This window comes from Oryctolagus cuniculus, chromosome 6, assembly GCF_964237555.1.
Source record: "Oryctolagus cuniculus chromosome 6, mOryCun1.1, whole genome shotgun sequence".
Lineage (NCBI taxonomy): Eukaryota > Metazoa > Chordata > Mammalia > Lagomorpha > Leporidae > Oryctolagus > Oryctolagus cuniculus.
The window spans coordinates 29,864,383-29,884,063 of NC_091437.1; the positions used below are offsets into that span (position 1 = coordinate 29,864,383).

Genomic DNA, 19,681 nt, shown 5'->3' on the forward strand with positions numbered 1-19,681 from the left:
CTAATCCTCCGCCTAGCGGTGCCGGCACACCGGGTTCTAGTCCCGGTCGGGGGGCCGGATTCTGTCCCGGTTGCCCCTCTTCCAGGCCAGCTCTGCTGTGGCCCGGGAGTGCAGTGGAGGATGGCCCAAGTGCTTGGGCCCTGCACCCCATGGGAGACCAGGAGAAGCACCTGGCTCCTGCCTTCGGATCAGTGCGGTGCGCAGGCCACAGCTCACCGGCCGTGGCGGCCATTGGAGGGTGAACCAATGGCAAAGGAAGACCTTTCTTTCTGTCTCTCTCTCTCACTGTCCACTCTGCCTGTCAAAAAAAAAAAAAAAAAAAAAAAAGAGAGAGAGAGAGACAGAAAGGTCTTCCATCTGCTGGTTCGCTCCCCAGATGGCTGCAACGGCCGGAGCTGCGCCGATCTGAAGCCAGGAGCCAGGAGCTTCCTCCAAGTCTCCCACGTGGGTGCAGGGGCCCAAGGACTTGGGCCATCTTCCACTGCTTTCCCAGGCCATAGCAGAGAACTGGGTCAGAAATGGAGCAGCTGGGACTAGAACTGGCGCCCATATGGGATGCTGGTGCTTCAGGCCAGGACTATAACCTGCTGCAGCACAGCGTTGCCCCCACCCCCACCCCATTTTTAAAGATTTCTTCATTTATCTGAAAGGCAGAGAGACAGAGAGAGATCTTCTATTCATGGATTCACTCCACAGATGGCTGCAATGACTGGGGTTGGATCAGCCTGAAGCCAAGATCTGGGAGCTTCTTCTGGGTCTCCTGCACGGGTGCCTGGGCCCAGGGACTTGGGCCATCTCCTGCTGCTTACCCAGGCCATTAGCAGAGAAGGGGATCAGAGTGGAGCAGCTGGGAGTCTCACTGGCATCCATTTGGGATTCCAGTGTTGCAGATGGGGCTTTACCTGCCATGCCACAGCACTGGCACCCATCTACTATGGGGAGCAACTCGGACTAGACTAAGTTACTGGAATTAAGACTTATTCTATGCATCTGCTCTCCCACAATATGGCGCTGGGAGAGGAGAAAACAGCTTCTACGTAGCTGCCTCTTGCCAACTTGAGTGATGACCTCCAGGAGCTGATCCTGCTCCTGATTGGAGGAGAGCAGCGTACTCGGCGTGTGGGCAGCCGAGTTGGGATTGGCGGAAGAGGACTATAAAGGAGGAGAGAGACAACATGCACCAGGAACATCTAAGGGGAACATCTGAGGGAACACCTGTGCAGCCCCCGAGAGAGCCGGCCGGCGATGTGCCGCTCCCCCGCGGAAGTGGGGAAAGTGGCCAGGGGGAACCGCCCTTCCACGGAGGTGGAAGGGACAGTAGCCAACCCGGGAAGAACCAGCAGCAAACCCGGGGAGGGCCGAGCAGACAAAAGAACAGCGCAGGGTCCTGTGTCGTTCCTCCACGAAGAGGGGGAGCGACAATCTACCCCTTTTATACTAATTTATTTTATTTCTGAGAAAGGCAGAGAGACAGAGACAGACACAGATCTCCTATTGACTGGGTCACTCCCCAAATATCTGCAACAGCCTGGGCTGTACCAGGCCAAACCCGGAACACCAAAATTTTGTCTGGGTATCCCATGTGGGTGGCAGGGACCCAGCTACTTGAGCCATTACCAGTAGCTCCAAGAGTGCACATTAGCAGGAAGCTGGAATCAGGAGCAGAGCTGGGAGAGACAACAGGCACTCTGATGTGGGATGCAAGCATCCTAAATGGAGTCTCCGCCGCTGTGCCGATCACCTGCCCCTGAGTAGGTTCTAAAACGTCTCTCAGGGCAGGAGTTTGCCACGATTGTTGAAGTCGCTGCTTGAGGCACCCACATGCCCCACTGCAGTGTCTGGTTTGAGTCCTGGCTGCTTGGGTTCCAGTCCTCTCCTTGCTAACACGTGTCCTGGGAGGCAGCAGATGATGGCTCAGGTACTTGGGTCCCTGCCACTTACGCAGGCTCCTGGCTTTGGCCTGGCCCAGCTATGGCTACTGTGGGCATTTGGGGAGTGAACCAGTAGATGGGAGATTTCTGTCTCTGTGTCTGTCTGTCTCTGCTTTACGAATAAAAAAAAAATCTGAACAGGTTTCTTACGGGCAGCAGAACTCATGGGTAACCCTTTTCCTCGCTGGGGAGAGGCCCCTGCAGTGGCAGCCTTGGGTCACCGCCAGGACTCCACTGTGTGACACAGACCCCTGAAGGCTGCCGGGTTGAACCATGCTGCGAGGAAATAGTTACTTTAGGCTGTGCAAGCCCTGAAGGGCCAGGAGGGGCTGTGCTGGGAGATGCTCTTCCAGAGAACAGTGAGCCCAAGGGCTGGATGATCCAGGCCCCGACACCTAGGGGCTTCATGCACCCTTCCTGCCGGCTGCTCGGCTCAGATGGGAAGTGGGGATCCAGAGAATATGGGGCTCCTGGGGGGTGGTTGGGAATAAAGGTGACAACTGGCTGAACCTCCTGTCGCATGTGGATGTGGAGACTTCAGAAGGTTCCCGTGAGGAAATGGAATTAAATGTATCAGTTTGTTTCTGTGCAAAGGATTTTTTTTAAAGATTTTGTTTGATTTATTTGAGAGGCAGAGTTATAGACAGATTTAGAGACAGAGAACAAGGTCTTCCATCCACTGGTTCACTCCTCAGATGGCTGCCATGGCTGAAGCTGGGCTGATCAGGAGTCAAGAGCTTCTTCCGGGCCTCCCACATGGGTGTAGGGGCCCAAGCACTTGGGCCATCCTCCACTGCTTTCCCAGGCCATAAGCAGAGAGCTGGACTGGAAGAGGAGCAGCCAGGACATGAACCAGTGCCTGTGTGGGATGCTGGCACCAAAGGTAGAGGCTTAGCCTACTATGCCACAGCACTGGCCCCACCAAAGATTTTTTTAAAAAAACAGATTTGAGGGGCTGGCTCTGTGGAATAGCAGGTAAAGCCGCTGCCTGCAGTGCTAGCATCCCGTATGGATGCTGAACGCCGGTTCGAGTCCCGGCTGCCTTACTTCTGATCCAGTTCTCTGTTGTGGCCCGGGAGAGCAGTGGAAGATGGCCCAAGTCTTTGGGCCCCTGCATCTGCGTGGGAGACCCGGAAGAAGCTTCTGGCTCCTGGCTTTGGACTAGCGCAGCTTTGGCTGTTGCGGCCAGTTGGAGAGTGAATCAGTGGATGGAAGACCTTTCTCTCTTTCTATCTCTCTCTGCCTCTCTGTGAAACTCTGACTTTCAAATAAATAAATCAATCTTTAAAAAAAAAAAAAAAAAGATTTGAAAGAGTTAGAAAGAGAGAGGGAGAGAAAGAGAAAGAGATCTTCCATCTACTGGTTCACTCCCTAGATAGCCACAACTGCCAGGGCTGGGCCAGGCTGAAGCCAGGAGCCAGGAGCTACTTCCAGGTCTCCCACATAGATAACAGGCCCAAGCCCTTGGACCATCTTCCACTGCTTTTCCCAGGTGCTTTAACAGGCAGCTTGATCAAAAGTGGAGCAGCCAGGGCATGAATTGGTGCCCATATGAGAAGCTGGCATCACAGGCGGTGACTACCTGCTGTGCCACAACGCTGGCCCCTGTGCAGAGGATTTTTATAATACAAATAATTTTTTTTGTAAAACATGTAGGAGCAGGAATTTGATACTAAGGTTAAATCACCACTTAGGATGTTGGAGGTGCAGCTCTGCTCCTGCTCCAGCTTCCTGTGATTGTGCACTGGGAGGCAGCGGTGATGGCTCGTGCGCTTGGTCCCTGTCACCTGTGTGCAAGGCCCGGATTCAGTTCTGAGTGCTTGGCTTTGGTTTGGTCCAGCCCTGGCTGCTGTGAGCTTTTGGGTACTGAACAAGTAGATGGAGGATCACTATCTTTTAAATAAAAAAAGGGGGGGAGCATGGAAAATACAGATTATAAAGAACAATTCATGGTTTCAGAGTTATTTTTTGTGCTGAATAGTCTCATGCCACTCTGTCTCCCAGGAGCTCTGAGACGCGCCCTTGGCTGGCAGAGATGCTTTGCACCGGTTTCTCACCTCCCTCATCCTCCCGGCCTTCCTCCCAGCTCGTTTCCAGTTGGCCAGCCATGTCTGCGATACCGGCATCTCCGTGGCCCACCTTGGGGCTTCCTTCCAACCCTCCTGCTCCCCAGGAAGTTCCCTGGCTCCGTGCGTACATGAAGGGTGAGTGAGCGCTGGGACTCCAGGTATCGGGAGGGGTGGTGTAGCGAAGCCCCTCTGTGTCTGGGCTTTAGGTCACTGGCCTGGGTGTGAGTCCTGGCCTCTGCTACACTGGCTGTGTGACCCGGGGTGTTGTTTAACCTCTCTGTGCCTCTGTTTCCATATTTGCAAAATGAGGGTAAGAGGCGTGTCAAACACACCTGTGCACAACAGCCTTGGCACGGCTGAGTGCAGTGTGCTGTCATATGCAACAAACAGAATCCAAGACAGGACTTTTGATCTCAAGTCCTACTTCTTCACTTTTTATAGTTAATCAGCAATAGCAATAAGTGATAGCAATAGCTGACCTGTACGGAGCACTTATCTTGTGCCAGGCCCTGTGCCAGTACCTTTCATATATGAATGTGTTTAACATTTTGAAATGGGCAGGGGGCTCTGTATTGGAGTCCCGGCTGCTCAGCTCCTCATCCAGCTCCCTGCCAGTGTGCCTGGGAAGGCGACGGAAGATGGCCCAAGTACTCAGGCCTCTGATATCCATCTGGGAGATCAGGGTAGAGTTCCTGGCTCCTGGTTGTGGGCTGGCCCAGCCCTGGCTTCTGAGGGAGTGAATAAGCAAGTGGAGGGTCTCTCTCTCTCTCTCTCTCTGACTTTCCCTCCCACTCTGCCTTTCAAATAAGCAATTAAATATATATATGTATGTATATATATAGATATATAGATATATCTAAAGCTTCAAGAGAAGCATGTCTCCCTCCCATCTCTGGCTCTCCTTGGAGGCGGCCCCCAGTACTGAGAGTTTGGATGTCCATCATTTCAGATCTTCCCTATGCACTTTGAGTATGTTTTTACCTTGTCAGCTTCAAATCTAAGGAACCCTGGGCTCCAAGAGGCCACTCAGGGAATTATTATTATTATTATTAAAGATTTATTTATTTATCATTTGAGAGGCAGAGTTACAGAGAGGCAGAGGAAGAGCGAGAGCAAGAGAGAGAGAGAGATCTTCCATCTGCTGGTTTGCTCCCCAGATGGCTTCACTGGCTAGCACTGAGCCAGGCAGAAGCCAGGAACCAGGCAGGTGCAGGGGCCCAAGGACTTGGGCCATCCTCCAGTGCTTTCCCAAGCCATAGCAGAGAGCTGGATTGGAAGTGGAGCACCCATATAGGATGCTGGCACTGCAGGCGGTGGCTTTACCCACCATGCCACAGCACTGGCCCCAACATTTGGGGAATCATAATAATAGCTCCTTTTTTTTTAGTGTGTGTGAGCTATTTGATTATGATTCAAAACCATTTCTAGTATCGGTGCCTGATTGATTCTATGTGCCCCCCGCCCCATGAAGAGAAAGTGGGGGCTTCGGGAGGCCCTGCAGGGGGCCTCAGTCTTAGCAGCCGCTTTCCTCCTGGCTGCCAGGATGCTGCTCAGCTCCTCGTGCTTCCTCTTGGCGTGGCCGTGTGTCCTCACCCTCTTCTTGATGAACGTGAGGGTCCGTTTGTCCTTGGAGACCTTGAGCACCTCCATGGTGCCGGCGCTCGTAGGGGTGAAGCCGCACACCTCCCAGATCCTGTCCCGCAGTCCCCCACAAACTCGGTGTGTTTGGTGAGGTGCCCGCAGCGGCGGCTGTGCCTGGGCTTACTCACGTTCTTGGTCACCTTGTGGCCTTTGTTGAAGCCCACGGCCATGGGGTAGCACAGAGCCATGGCTGCAGCTTTCCAATGGCTGCAGCTTTCCAATGGCTGCCGGGGCAGAACCATAGTTCCTATGCTTGGCCTGGGGCACTGCTGCAGGTGCTGGGCAACTTTGAATCTTTGCCACAACCTTGAAAATGAGGTTCATTATGTAAAATAAATGCTCCACGCCTCGGGTGACATCAATGGGCTGACTGAGGAATAGCTGAGATGATCCATAGAGAGGGACGTCTGAGACCTTGGCTCTCCATACCCGCTAACAGGATGATGGCTGCAGGGCAAGAGCGAGGGTTTATGGGGTCCTAAAGCTTATACAATTTGAGGGCCATCTTTTTAAGAATTAATTTATTAATTTTTAATGGGAGAGAGAGAGAGCAAGCTCCCATCCTCTGGCTCACTGCTGAAAATCCTGCAATGGCCAGGGCTGGGTGAGGCCAAAACCAAGAGCCAGGAACTTGCTCCAGTTCTCCCATGTGGGTGGCAGGACCTGAGTACTCAAACCATCACTTCTGCCTCCTAGGGTCTTCGTTAGCAGGAACTTGTAATCTGGAGCCAGAGCCAGACATTGAATCCAGGCTCTCTGAGGCTGAACACCTGCTCCGAGGGCTGTCTTTAAGATCAGTAATACATGGGGCCAGCGCTGTAGTGTAGTGGGTTAAGCCACCTGTAGCAACAGCATTCCATATGGGCACCGGTATGAGACCCGGCTGCCCCACTTTCAATCCAGCTCTCTGCTAATGCACCTGGAAAAGCAGAGGCTGGCGCCGTGGCTCAATAGTCCAATCCTCCACCTTGCGGTGCTGGCACACCGGGTTCTAGTCCCGGTCAGGGTGCCGGATTCTGTCCCGGTTACCCCTCTTCCAGGCCAGCTCTCTGCTATGGCCCGGGAGTGCAGTGGAGGATGGCCCAAGTCCTTGGGCCCTGCACCCGCATGGGGGACCAGGAGAAGCACCTGGCTCTTGGCTTCGGATCAGCGCAATGCGCCGGCCGCAGCGCACTGGCCACGGCGGCCACTGGAGGGTGAACCAACGGCAAACCAACAGCAAAAGGAAGACCTTTCTCTCTGTCTCTCTCTCTCACTGTTCACTCTGCCTGTTAAAAATTAAAAAAAAAAAAGAAAAAGAAAAAAAAAAGAAAAGCAGAGGAAGATGGCCCAAGTGCTTAGGCTCCTGCACCCATGTGGGAGACCTGCAAGAAGTTTCTGGCTCCTGGCTTTGGCCTGGCTCAGCTCTGGCCATTGCAGCCATTTGGGGTATGACCCAGCAGATGGAAGATTCTCTCTCTCTCTCTTAACTCTGCCTTTCAAATACATAAAAATTAAATCTAAAAAAAAAGATAAGTAATACAAGATCATGCATCCAATATTAGGAATGTAAGAGAATATTTAATTAGAATGGGGAAATAATAATTTGCACATTTTAAAAGTTAACACCGTCTACTACAAACTCTAGAAGAATAACTGAACATTTTGTTTTTTATGAATTCACTGCCTGACCTATTTCTGTCATACTTTCTATTCCTCCATCGTCTGGCTCCATATTCTTTGATCACTTCTTCATATCATACTGATTTTCTAAAGATCATTGGGCCTTTTCTCTAGGATGGGTGGTCAAGATTTCTGTGTTATTATTATATAGCCTAGAGTGAAAGAATGAGTTGACCCACACAGACACCAGGGTTGCGTATAGAATTACTCTCCATCGACGTCCACAGAGGCGTTCCCACCAAACCTAAACAGAGAACCTGGTGCAGGACCCCTGTGTGCTTCTGACAGAAGAGAGCTGGCTTCCGGGCCAGGGAGCTGCCCCCTCGCCTTCAAGCCCTGTGGCCCTCACTTCCGTCAGCATTTCTCACAGGCTGATGCCTGACCCTCCGTTTCAAAGCCTTCTTCCCCTGCGCATGCATCAGCACCGGCCGCTGCAGGACGTGCTCATGGGCTGTGCACCTGTCAGGAGTTGGGCGAGGGGCACTTAATCGTGGGTGTCCACTCTGGGAGGGTTCGCTGCACCTTAGCTTTTGTGGAGGTGACTGTGAACCACGTGACTATAACATGCTAGACTCAAACTCCAGGTCGCACCAACTCCTGCCATGGCCAGGGCCCGTCTGCTCTCTTGCTGCAGGCGAGGAGCACTGCCAGGCAGAAGGAGTGGAGAGAGACTTTGAGGAGTGCGCAGGTGGCCTGGAGTCCCGCATCCAGGTCCTTGGGTTTGATTCCCGGCTCTGGCTCCTGGCTCCCGTTTCCTGTTACTGCAGACCCTGGGAGGCAGCGGTGATGGCTCAAGGAGTTGGGTTCCTGGGAGACCTGAATTACATTCTTGGCTCCTGGCTTTGGCCCCAGCCCAATCTTGGCTGTTGTGGGCATTTGGGGAGTGAGCCAGTGGATGGCATGGGAGTTCTCTACATCTCAAAAAACAAATGTGACCTTGGTCAGTGTTAGAGAAACCTAAGACCATGTGAGCATGGTTCTTTCCAGGACTCTCCCAGGGCCTTGGAGGAGCTGATATCAGCAAGGACCCCCCCGGGGCATCAGCTCTCGCCCTCCTCATGGTGACCAGGGTTAGCTGTCACCACGGTGTACACTGAAGAGCGGTGTCGTTTGAGGGAGAGCCGGGCCATGGGGTCCACTTAGGGGCTGCATGGCTTTGGCACGTTAACCCCCTCAAGAAACCATGGTTCCTTGGTAGAAAGCATGATCCAAAATATTATGTCGCTCCTTGTGTTGTTGGGGTGCAGAGCACACAGTCCACATCCAAACATGACATGCAGGGTGTCAGGCAGCCAGCCCCAGAGCAAAGGAACCTCGGGCGCAGTGAGCTTGAAGCTGGGTGTGTCCGGCTTCTCACTCTGTTTCCTGTACACCGCACGCTGCCTCCTCTGGCTCCCTGTCCCCCGACTCTCCCACGTGAGCTGAACTAGCAGGGGATGCTTCAGCCACTCTGACTTCCCGAGATCACTGCTGGAGTGACTCCCTCTGCCGTGCGCTGGAGCCGGAGTCCCTGGGTCTCATCCCTGGAATTGAGCTGCGCAACCCATTCTTCCAGACCCTCCTCAGCCTGGCTCCCTGGGGACGGTGGGACGGACAGAGGTGAATGGTTTTGAGCCTGAACACAGTGAAGCCTGAACACAAGCTGGAGAGAAGAATGCGTGTTGTGACCTTGCTGTGTGAGAACTCTGGGAGGCTGCTTGGGAGCCAGGGACGCCCCCCACCCCCCCAAAGCTCCCCTCAGTCCTGAGGGGTCCGGGACCAACCAAGCAGTCACCCTGTGTCTCAGAACTGTGGAGGGGGGGCCGACCTCAGCCAGCGGTCATCTTGTGAGGACACGGCTGGAGCCACAGCGCAGGGGACCAGCCTGGACACCCTCTTTGCCCTGCACCTTCTCTACCTGGTGCAGGTTTGCAGCCGAGCCCTGCATGGGCTTCTGCCTCTGTATGGCTTAGAAGCTGCCGTGCTGGGCTGGTCTGGACCCGGGCTGCTTCCCCGTGTAGGGCGGCTTCTGGAAGGGTGAGGGGCTCATTGCCTGCACCCTACATCCTTTAACAAGCAGGATCTGCTTCAGCCTGACTGGTACTGGAGCCCAGAGATAATATTTATATACCAGTGCTGGCTCTGAGCTCCCCCCTGAAAACACCAGCTGCTATTGAAAGTCTCGCTGCAAGTGAGAGGAAGCAGAGCGCTGGGCCTCACGCACGCCTCCTCGGGCTTCTCGGAGGGTGTTAGGAAACAGCAAGCATGTTTGATTTCTGTGTTTCCAAGTCATCCCAGGCCCGTGTCCAGGAGAATAAAGACCTGTCAGAGAGCCCAATGTCTGATTCTATGTAGAAAACACAAAGAGATTAGGTGTCCCTGGGACTTTAACAAATGTATTAGAGGGGAAATAGCAGGAGAGAGAGAGAGATCTTTCATCTGCTGGTTCACTCCCCGAATGGCTGCAATGCCTGGGGCTGGGCCAGGCTGGGGCCAGGTGTCAGGAGGGCCATCCTGCGCCACGACACCAGCCACTGGCAGTGGTTTTGATTGAGGCTTCATTTGGGAAAGGCGAGTGTGGAAATGTGGATGCCAGGGATCCAGGCTGCCTGTGGTGTGCAGGGGCCTGGAGACAGGTGTGTGGACACTGTTGGTGGGAATTTGGCAACAGCTTTCATAAAAAATGAGCATGACTGGGGCTGGCGCTGTCTTTCAAATATATAAAATAAATATTTAAAAAAAGGATTTATTTATCTATTTGATAGGCACAATTATGGAGAGGCAGAGGCAGAGAGACAGAGGGGTCTTTCATCCCTGGTTCAATCCCCAGATGGCCACAATGGCTGGAGCTGTACAGATCTGAAGCCAGGACCCAGGAGCTTCTTCCAGGTCTCCCACGTGGGTGCAGGGACCCAAGGACTTTAGGCCATCTTCCACTGCTTTCCCAGGGCATAGCATGGAGCTGGATCAGAAGTGGAGCAGCCAGTACTCAAACCAGTGCCCATATGAGATGCCGGCACTGCAGGCCAGGGCTTTAATCAGCTGCACCATAGCGCCAGCCCCGATAAATAAACCTTTCAATAACATGAGCATGATATTTGATGCAGCAACTCTGTGCCTTGGGAACTATCCTACAGTGATAGCTGCACATATATACAAAGATCTATGTGTAAAAAAGCTCACTGCAGGGGCCAGCCTTGTGGCCAGCAGTCCACATTGGAGGGCTGGTTCAAGTACTGGCTGCTTTATTTCCAATCTAGCTCCCTGCTAATGTGTCCGGGAAAGCAGCTGATGATGGCTCAAGTACTTGAGTCCACATGGGAGGCCAGTAGGGAGTTCCTGGCTCCTGGCTTCAGCCTGACCCAGCCTTGGCTTTTGCAGCCATTTGGGGAGTGAACCAGCCTGATGGAAGATCTCTCTGTCTCTCCCTCCCTCTTTCTTTTATTCTGCCTCTTGAATAAATAAATCTTTTTTTTTTTTTTAAATGCTCATTGCAGTCAAATGTAGGAAATCGCCTACATGTCCATCAGGAGGACTCTGGCTCATCCAGGTGATGGACTAGGATGTGGCTGTTACAGAAAAGAGCAAGGGAGGTCCTCACAGTGGCCAGCTTACAAATACAGATACAGCATTTACTATTACACACTCGCCGCGCAGTCTGTGTGTTCTACAATATTTGTACATTTACAGCAGTAAGTCACTTTATCCACAGTCCTTTGATTACGATTACAGGAGACTTTTTCAGTGAGGAGAGACATAGTAAGTAGCTTCCCTGATGTCTGTCACAGGAGTGGTGAGTGGGGGACCCTGGTCCCCAGGGTCACTAACTACCTGTACATGGACAGGTCTGGCAAGGTGCCGTTGACTTACTGAAAGTGAAAATTTCCGGTAGCAGAGTGGTAAAGTGTGACTTTATTTTTGTGAAAAACAATTGTGTATGTACATATGCATATGAATATATCATATATATTTGTAAAAGTAAAAGTTTGGGAGAATACATGTCCAGTTAGCCGGAGAGCAAGGTGAGATGGCTTAGGTAAAGACAATTAAAAAAATGTAAACCAGATACAGGTTTCTGTTTTCTGAACAGTTGATTTTAGAGAAGACAGAGATCTTCCATGGGCTGGTTCACTCCCCAAGTGGCTACATCAGCCAGGGCTGAGCCAGGAGCTTCTTCCAGGTTTCCCACGTGGGTGCAGGGCCCCCAAGCACTTGGGCCTTCTTCCGATGCTTCTCCCAAGTGCATCAGCAGGGATTTGGATCAAAGGGAGATCCACCGGGACTTGAACCAGTGCCATATGGGATGCCCGTGTCACAGGTGGCTTTACCCGCTACGCCACAACCCCACCCCTCGTTTTCACTTTCACATAGTCCTTTAGAGGATACTTTCTAGACCCACGATATCAGAGCGACACTCTTGATTCACTCAAGAAGAGGATGCAGTGCCAAGCCTAACAGGGAGGCCCTGCGACATGCGCTGTGGGAGTGGCGGAGGAGCTGCCTCTCTGGTTGGCTGAAGGGCGTCCTGCAGTAACAGCTCTCATTCTCTTCTGAAGTCTTGCCTCCTGCTGCAAGCCTTGGTTGGCCCAAACCCTGGAAGAATGATAGGCGTTTTCTTGACACACAACCCCTCCACATTCCATCTTCACTCCGCTCCCACCCGCTGCCTGTAGCTGTTCACTTAATGCATTTTATTGCACTGCCTGTAAACACTGCAGGTGCTTCACCTGGGTCTTTGTTTAAATCACTGTCCCTTCAGGTCATCCAGTAAAAATAGACTCTCGATGCATTCCATTTGTAGGCACTTAGAACTCTCCACTCTTCCTTCCATTCAGTATTTCAGTTAGCTGGGGGTGGGGTCTTGACACCGTAATGCACTTTGTGCAACGTCTCCTTCAGAGTTAAAACACACAAGGGCTTAGGGAGAGGGAAATCAAGGCCAGCAGGAATTGAAATCCCCATCTTTAAGCCTGTGTGTAAATGCTGATGTGTGACACGGGACCCATCCAGGGAACACAGAGAAGCAGAAAGAGTGTCTGCTGACTGTGTCATGTCAGTGCACCCAGTGTGTGCGTGTGTGCTGTGTCACATCAGTGCACCCATTGTGTGCTGTGTGCTGTGTCATGTCAGTGCACCCAGTGTGTACGTGTGTGCTGTGTCATGTCAGTGCACCCAGTGTGTGCGTGTGTGCTGTGTCACGTCAGTGCACCCAGTGTGTGCTGTGTGCTGTGTCATGTCAGTGCACCCAGTGTGGGTGTGTGTGTCCTTGGTTTTAGTCCTGCATGTTTTGGGAGTGATTTTTTTTATCTCCCATGCTCTCTTTATGGAGACTGCAACCCAGGTCTGTCTGTGTGCAAAGTCCATTTTTTAAGTACTTAATTACTTAAAAAAAGATTAATCAAATAAAGAAATGCCATCTCCCTAACATGCTGTTAGCAACTTAGGTTTATTTCTTTTGTATTGTGTCTAATAAAATTTTAAAAAAAGAACAATTTGGTGATCTGTGGGTAAGTAATACGTTTATCTCCTGCTTTGCTTTTTTGCTAAGAGAGTGTGATCTTCCATAAGCTTGTTCACTCCCTAAATGCCTGAAACAGCCAAGAGTGGGCCAAGTCTAATCCAGGAACCTGGAACTCCCTCCCTGCTGCGCGGCAAGCACCCAAGTGCTTGAGCTGCCTCCTGGACTGTGCATTGGGAAGCTGAATTTGAAGTGGAATCGGGGAGATTTGAGCCAGGCAGTCTGACAGAGGATGTGGGCATCCCAAGGGGTGTCTTAACTGCTGTGCCAAATGCCTGCCCTGCCCATGAATACGGTGGCTAAGGCTCCACAGCTCCACAGCACACCTGGAGAAATGCTCATTCAAAACACGGACCCTGGGTAGGTGTTTGGCCTGGCAGGTACAGTGCCCACGTTCCAGCCTGGAATGCCTGGGTCTGAATCCCAGCACTCTGCCAGGGAGGCAGCAGGTGGCTCCAGTACTCGGGTCCCTACCATTCATGTGGGAGACCTGGATTGAGTTCCTGGCTCCCAGCTGTAGCCTGGCCTAGCTCTGGCCTTTGCGGGCATTTGGGGAGTGAACCAGCGGTGGAAGCTCTGTCTGTTTTCTCTCTGCCTCTTGAATAAATAAAAGACTTTTTGAAAAGTCTTTTTATTTTATTTTAATTTTTATTTATTTGAAAGGTAGAGTTACAGACAGAGGTGTAGAGAGAGAGAGAGAAAGAGAGAGAGAGGTCTTCCTTCTGCTGGTTCACTCCCCAGATGGCTGAATGACCAGGGCTAGGCCAGGCCAAAGCCAGGAGCCAGGAGCTTCTTCTGGGTCTCTCACGCGGGTGCGGGGCCCAAGCACTTGGGCCATCCTCTGCTGCTTTCCCAGGCCATGTCAGAGAGTGGAGCAGCCGGGACTCGAACCGGCTCCCATATGGGATGCCGACATTGCAGGCAGCAGCTGTACCTACTATGTCACAGTGCTGGCCCAATAAAAGACTTTTTTTTTTTTTTTTTGACAGGCAGAGTGGACAGTGAGAGAGAGAGACAGAGAGAAAGGTCTTCCTTTGCTGTTGGTTCACTCTCCAATGGCTGCCGCATGCTGATCCGATGGCAGGAGTCAGATGCTTCTCCTGGTCTCCCATGGGGTGCAGGGCCCAAGCACCTGGGCCATCCTCCACTGCACTCCTGGGCCACAGCAGAGAGCTTGCCTGGAAGAGGGGCAACTGGGACAGAATCCGGCACCCCGACCAGGACTAGAACCCGGTGTGCCGGCGCCGCAAGGCGGAGGATTAGCCTAGTGAGCCGCGGCGCCGGCCCCAATAAAAGACTTTTTAAAACCCATGTAGACTCCTTAGCCTGGCAAGATGTATTGAATCAGAATGTTTGAGGGGAGCCTGAAAAATGTGCATTTACACAGCTGCACCCCTTCCCCTGCGATTCTGAGACCCGGGGTCTAACGGGTTCCTGTTTTCAGATCTTAGCACAGTTGCGGCTTCTTCCTCAAAAGCCCTCCAGTGTGCGAGGCTCGGGAGAGCGCATGAAATGTAGTCTCTGCTGCAGCTCTTCCCATGGGCTCCCCTGCTACCCCTGCAGCCCAGTCGCCTGTGTGTGGTGTTCCCAGAAGTCTGCTCTCTGCCTCAGAAGAGAAAAACCCACCCCCCATGCGAGGTTCGGGGTGTCCCTGTGCACTGTGGGTCCTCACCCTCGCCCCTCCTGCACTGATGTTCTCAAGGGTGGGGTGGGGGGAGGAGTTGGTGCAGGCCCCCACAATGTGCACCTGACCGCGTCTCCCAATCACCTCACTTAGTGACTTAATGGCTGAGAAAAAGGGGAGATGGAACGTGTGGTCAGAAGAAGGGCAGAGAGGCAGACCACGGCCAGCTTTGAATTCAAGGTGAAAGCAGGGTTTCTGATCTGGTTTCTATCATTTTGTCCTAAGTGTACTGTTTTCTATACTAAAATGATCATGTGAGACACCAAGTGTTATCAGCCTGTGTCACCTTTGAAGTGTGGGAAAAAGGGTCAAAATTATACAACATGGCTTAGAAAAAAAAAACAATGTGGGAAACAAAAAATACAAACTAGAGGGTGGGGCGGGTGTTGTGGCATGGAGGGTTCAGCTCCCGCCTGGGACACCTGTATCCCATGTTGGAGTTGCCTGGTGGGTGTCCTGGGTGCTTCCCTTCGGATCCAGCTCCCTGCTAATGCGCCTGGGAAAGCAGTGGAAGATGGCCCAAATGCTTGGGTCCCTGCCATCCAGGAGGTGGAGACCTGGATGGAGTTCCTGGTTCCTGGCTTCAGCATGGCCAAGTCCTGGCTGTTGCAGCCATTTGGGGAATGAACCAGGGGATTCCCACAAGGTCTCTCTCTGTCTCTCCCTCTTTCTCTGTCACTCTGCCTTTGAATAAATAAATAACTCTTAAGGAAAAAAAAAAAAAAAAAAAAGGGAAAGAAGTTGCCAGGAGTTGCACGTGCCAAAGAATGTACTGCCTGTGTCTGGGAGTGGCTCAGGGGAGGATGGGCCAGGGTGAGCTCTGGCGCCTCCTGCCCCTCCTTAGCTTCAGGCAACCAGGAGCAGCTCGGTGGTCCTTGGCAGAGTGAGGACTGAAAATCATAACTGATTCGTAGATAAGATTAGATCAGAACATACAGCAGGTAGCAGGCTCCTTAGTAAGAAGTAGTTCTCTTTAAACTTGTTCATTTCCGGTCCATTCTTCACTCAAAGTAGTTTTTCCTGATATTGTTATGATCACATCATTTATGTAATTTTATTTCATACTCGTTTGGCGGAACATTGTATGCTGAGCATTTTCCGTGTTATTCTTAGTTCCTCATTAACATGTATCTTTGTGGCTGCATAATAATCCAGTCGAATGGTGTATCATAGTTCGGTAAACCATTTCTTCGCTGTTGGTTGTAGGCATTATTCCAGGTTTTCATTGTTCCAGATAATCCTAGGCCTGAACACCATTATGTGGAAATGTTACCAGCAACTTCTCCTGTCCCCTTCTCCCAACTGTTAAATTACAGAAAAAAAATTCCTAGAAAGGGGATTACCAAGTTAAATGGTGTGAACACTTATCCTGATTTGTGACCCATCCGGCCAGACTGGTTCCTGTCAGGTCTGCCCCCGTTCACACGTTCAGGGCAGTGGCTGTGGGATCTGGAGTTTAATCTGCAGTGCAGCTCAGCGGGCGCTGGATAGAGTTGGAGGCACACAGCCAGATCCGGGCTGCTGTTGGGTTCGCCTAGCAGCCCTTGGAAGGGGCAGTGTGAGGAGGCTGTCCCGCAGGGCAGCAGCGCCCCGATGCCCATGAGCCTCGTACCGTCTCCTGATGACAAGGGGTCCCTGTGCTCACAGTGGCACAGTCCATGAGCCTGGAACTCCATCCCTGTCTCCCACGTGGGTGGCAGGAGCCCAAGGACTCGGGCCATCTCCTGCTGTTTGCCCAGGCGCATTAGCAGGCAGCTGGGTTGCAAGTGGCGTAGTTGGGACTTGAACCCCAGCAACTGAATGAGTGATGCCATCGTTTCAAGTGGTGGTTTAACCTGCCGTGCCAGAAGGCTGGCCCCATTTCACACTCCGTGATCTAGACAACAAGCTTGCTCTTTGGGGATCACAAATTCACAGATTAAGAGTGAGTTTGCAAGTCCTAGTGTCACTCTGATTGGATCAGCACCCCAACCCTCCTATTTGTTAGCTGTGTGATCATGGCGCTCAGTTTCCCAATCTGGGCGATTTTGTAGACATAAAAAATGCTTAACATGTACTTGCTGGGCAATATGATTCCTAACCTTTTTAAGGTTATCTTACCCTCTTCTTAAATGAATGCTTGGGACTGAAAGAAACCCGTTGACCTTCTAGATTTTTCACCTTCCTCCCCTCTAAAACCCAACAAGGGGTGAGGGGCGAGGAGACCACAGCAGGAAGCCCTCCTGTGCGTCATCAGGCTGCCTTCCAAAACACCTGCCCCTCCTGAAGCCAGGGGTGTTCAAGGGAGGAGGCGGGGCCGTCTGTGGGTGACAACGAGTGACAGGACTTGGTGAAGCTGTCCAAGGGGGAGAGAACAGGACTGTGGGTTTGCTTTTCCTTTAATCGTTTGGTAACCTCCCCTCCCGCAAGCCTCCAGCTCATTCCACCTACGACTTCAGGGAATACACTGGCTGCCAGGAATAAGACCCACCTGGGGTGGGAGTTGAGGCTAATTAGTGCCTCCCAGGGAGCAGAGGCAAGGACGTTCTGTGTCTTCCAGATTCCTAGGGCGTGAATGACAGGAGCTGGCCTTGGGGTGAAGGCTGTTGGAGTCAGCTCTTTCCAGTCCTGGCCGGTTTTCTGCTAAGAAGGCTTCTTTCTGGGCGCAGCAGGAAGAAGAGTCCCACGGACCTCCGTGCAAGAGCACCTGGCCCAGGTACCTCTCGGATCCCCTGGGTCTCTGTGTGATGTCCCCAGAGACAGGCTGAGGTGGGGAAAGTGGCCAGGCTCAGCCTGCAGGCCTGCTGCTTCCTCTTGCAGCTCTTTCAAAGAACTCCTAAATGGGATTAGCATTTCAGCAAACACTGGGGAGGTTTGCTTTCTTTCCTCCAAGGGGCCCAGGGGGCTGAGGCAGAGCCTTCATCTGTTGACTTTTCTTTTGTGAGCAAACCTACCTGGGCTGTTTCTGCACCCAGCTGCCGCCCTGGCCCCAGGCTGCACCCTCCCCCACGCTGCACCCTCCCCCACGCTTCCCAGCAGGCCCCAGTTTACCACCACAGCCCTGGCCCAGCTGTCTTCTGGGGTCAGCTGGGCCCTTGTGCCCTTCCTGTGCACCCCTTCCTGGGGTCAGGCTCAGGGGACTCATTGCTGACCGGCAGCGGCCTTGAAAGTCTGCCTGGTAGGAGAAGTGAGCTGGGAGTGGCCAGCCCTGGTCACTGCAGCTGCCTCCAGCAGGGCAGCCCACACAGGTGCCCCCTCCCCCACACATCGGTGGAGAGGGCCAGGAGGATGGGAGCAGAGCTTGACTTATTAGGAACATACAGAGCTGACGCTCAGCCCCACCAGGTGTCTCCTCCATGCCCCCTTGGTTAAGCCACCACATGCAAAACCTGCATCCCATGTGGGTGCTGGTTCGAGTCCCCGCTGCTCCACTTCTGATCCAGCTCTCTGCTATGGCCTGGGAATGCAGCAGAGGATGGCCCAAGTGCTTGGGCCCCTGCACCCACACTGGCTCCAGCCTGGCCCAGCCCTGGCTGTTGTGGCCATTTGGGGAGTGAAGCAGCTGATGGAAGATCTCTGTTTCTGTCTCTGCTTCTCTTCTTTCAAGTAAATAAGTCATCTTTTAAGAAAACGATTTGAAAGACATAAAGAGAGAGAGAATGCCACAGTATCTGTGGTTGTGCTAGGGCTGGACCCAGCAGCCTGGAACACAGTCCAGGTCCCTCACATGGTTGGCAGGGACCTGGCTTCTTGAGCCATCACTGTTGCCTCCCAGGGTGTGCAGAGATAGGAAGCTGGAGTTGGGAGCCAGGGTTTGGACCAGGCACTCTGACTGGGACATGGCAGTCTTAACTGGGAGGCTAAATGGCTGTTCCTCTTCCCCTTTCTTAATTCAGCCCCTGCTGAAGGCCTGGCACTGTGTGTGTGTGTGTGTGTGTGTGCTGAAGGCCTGGCACTGTGTGTGTGTGTGTGTTTGGGGGTGCAGTCATGCAAGCAGCTGTGGGCAGGGAAGGACGCCTAAGAAGACAGAGGGGGCTGTGGTGCCGCAGGCCAGGGCGGGCCTCAAGGCGTCTTTCTGTGTGTTAGCATACTCATCAGCTATCTAACAAATGAAAAGCACGTGTCAGACCCCTCGGACAGCAGCCCCTGAGCCGCACAATCCCTGCTCCCTGCAGTGCGGGGTTGAGGTTGGAAGACTCAAAGATGACTTTCAGGTGGATGTCTTTGGAGAACGTGGCAGGTCAGCAGAGACCAACGCGCAAGTGCAGGTGGCTGGAGAAATGTCTGCCGAGTGCCCCTGTGTGAGCAGTTGTGGAAGCTGGATCTAGCAGAGAACACACAAAGCTGCTGCCTTTGTCAAACTTGGAATCCAAGGGATGGAGACAGATGGACAGAAATGGGGAGGGTGGTCCCACAGCGCTTGGCGGAGCCCCTAAGCTAAGGGTAGGGCAGACTCCCCAGCTGCACCCAGAAATGGAAATCACACAACCGGGAAAACCTGTTGCACCACCGCGGTCCCTCACAGACAGCAGCAGTACTCAGCTTCCCACCGTCCCGCCCGCGGCTGCTCTCTTGCAGTGTGTTCGCTAAATCCGACTCTGCTCCGGACTGCTCCCGTGAGTTCTGTCACCGTGTGCGTGTGATGCCAGCCTGGATCAGCCCCTTCCTGCACGAGAAAGTGCATGAGGTGTCAGGTGGCAGTGAAGACACACGATTCCTGCCCTTGTTAAGATGGCCAGGACGTCTTTATTCAGGATGATTGCAGGAGCAGTCAACTTCTTAGCAATAGGGGAGACAGTCAGTGCATCTCTGAATGAGACTGGGCTGGGGTTTTTAATCAGCCAGGGTCACTTTCAGGTCACTGAAAGGAGGCACCAAGGGAAGGGGATTCTTGCTGGAGAGAGAGAGAGAGAGAGTGTGTGTCAGTGTCAGTTTTGCGTCCACTGGTTCGCTCCCCAATTGGCCGCAATGGCCGGACCTGGAGCTGCACTGATCCGAAGCCAGGAGCTTTTTCTGGGTCTCTCACATGGGTGCAGGGGCCCAAGTACTTGGGCCATCTTCTACTGCTTTCCCAGGCCACAGCAGAGAGCTGGATCGGAAGTGGAGCAGCTAGGACTCATATGGGATGTCGGCACTGCAGGCGGCGGCTTTACCTGCTACCCCACAGCGCCGGCCCTTGTAGGGTGCTTTCTAATAGAAGGCATTAGCGAGGTCTCTG

The 19,681-nt window shown here is 52.8% G+C and overlaps 1 long non-coding RNA gene and 1 pseudogene across 1 annotated transcript in view; one reads left to right on the forward strand and one right to left on the reverse strand.

The window, feature by feature from the left end:
* Positions 1-17,179, forward strand: part of LOC138850172 (uncharacterized) — a 52,557-nt gene extending 35,378 nt beyond the window's left edge. Inside the window, exons 3-4 of the long non-coding RNA XR_011389781.1 lie at positions 3,936-4,135; positions 17,024-17,179. This is a non-coding gene — a long non-coding RNA (uncharacterized lncRNA). The remainder of the gene's footprint in view (positions 1-3,935; positions 4,136-17,023) is intronic.
* LOC100355024 (large ribosomal subunit protein eL36-like) lies at positions 5,384-5,829 on the reverse strand (annotated as a pseudogene).
* Positions 17,180-19,681: the final 2,502 nt, after the last annotated feature.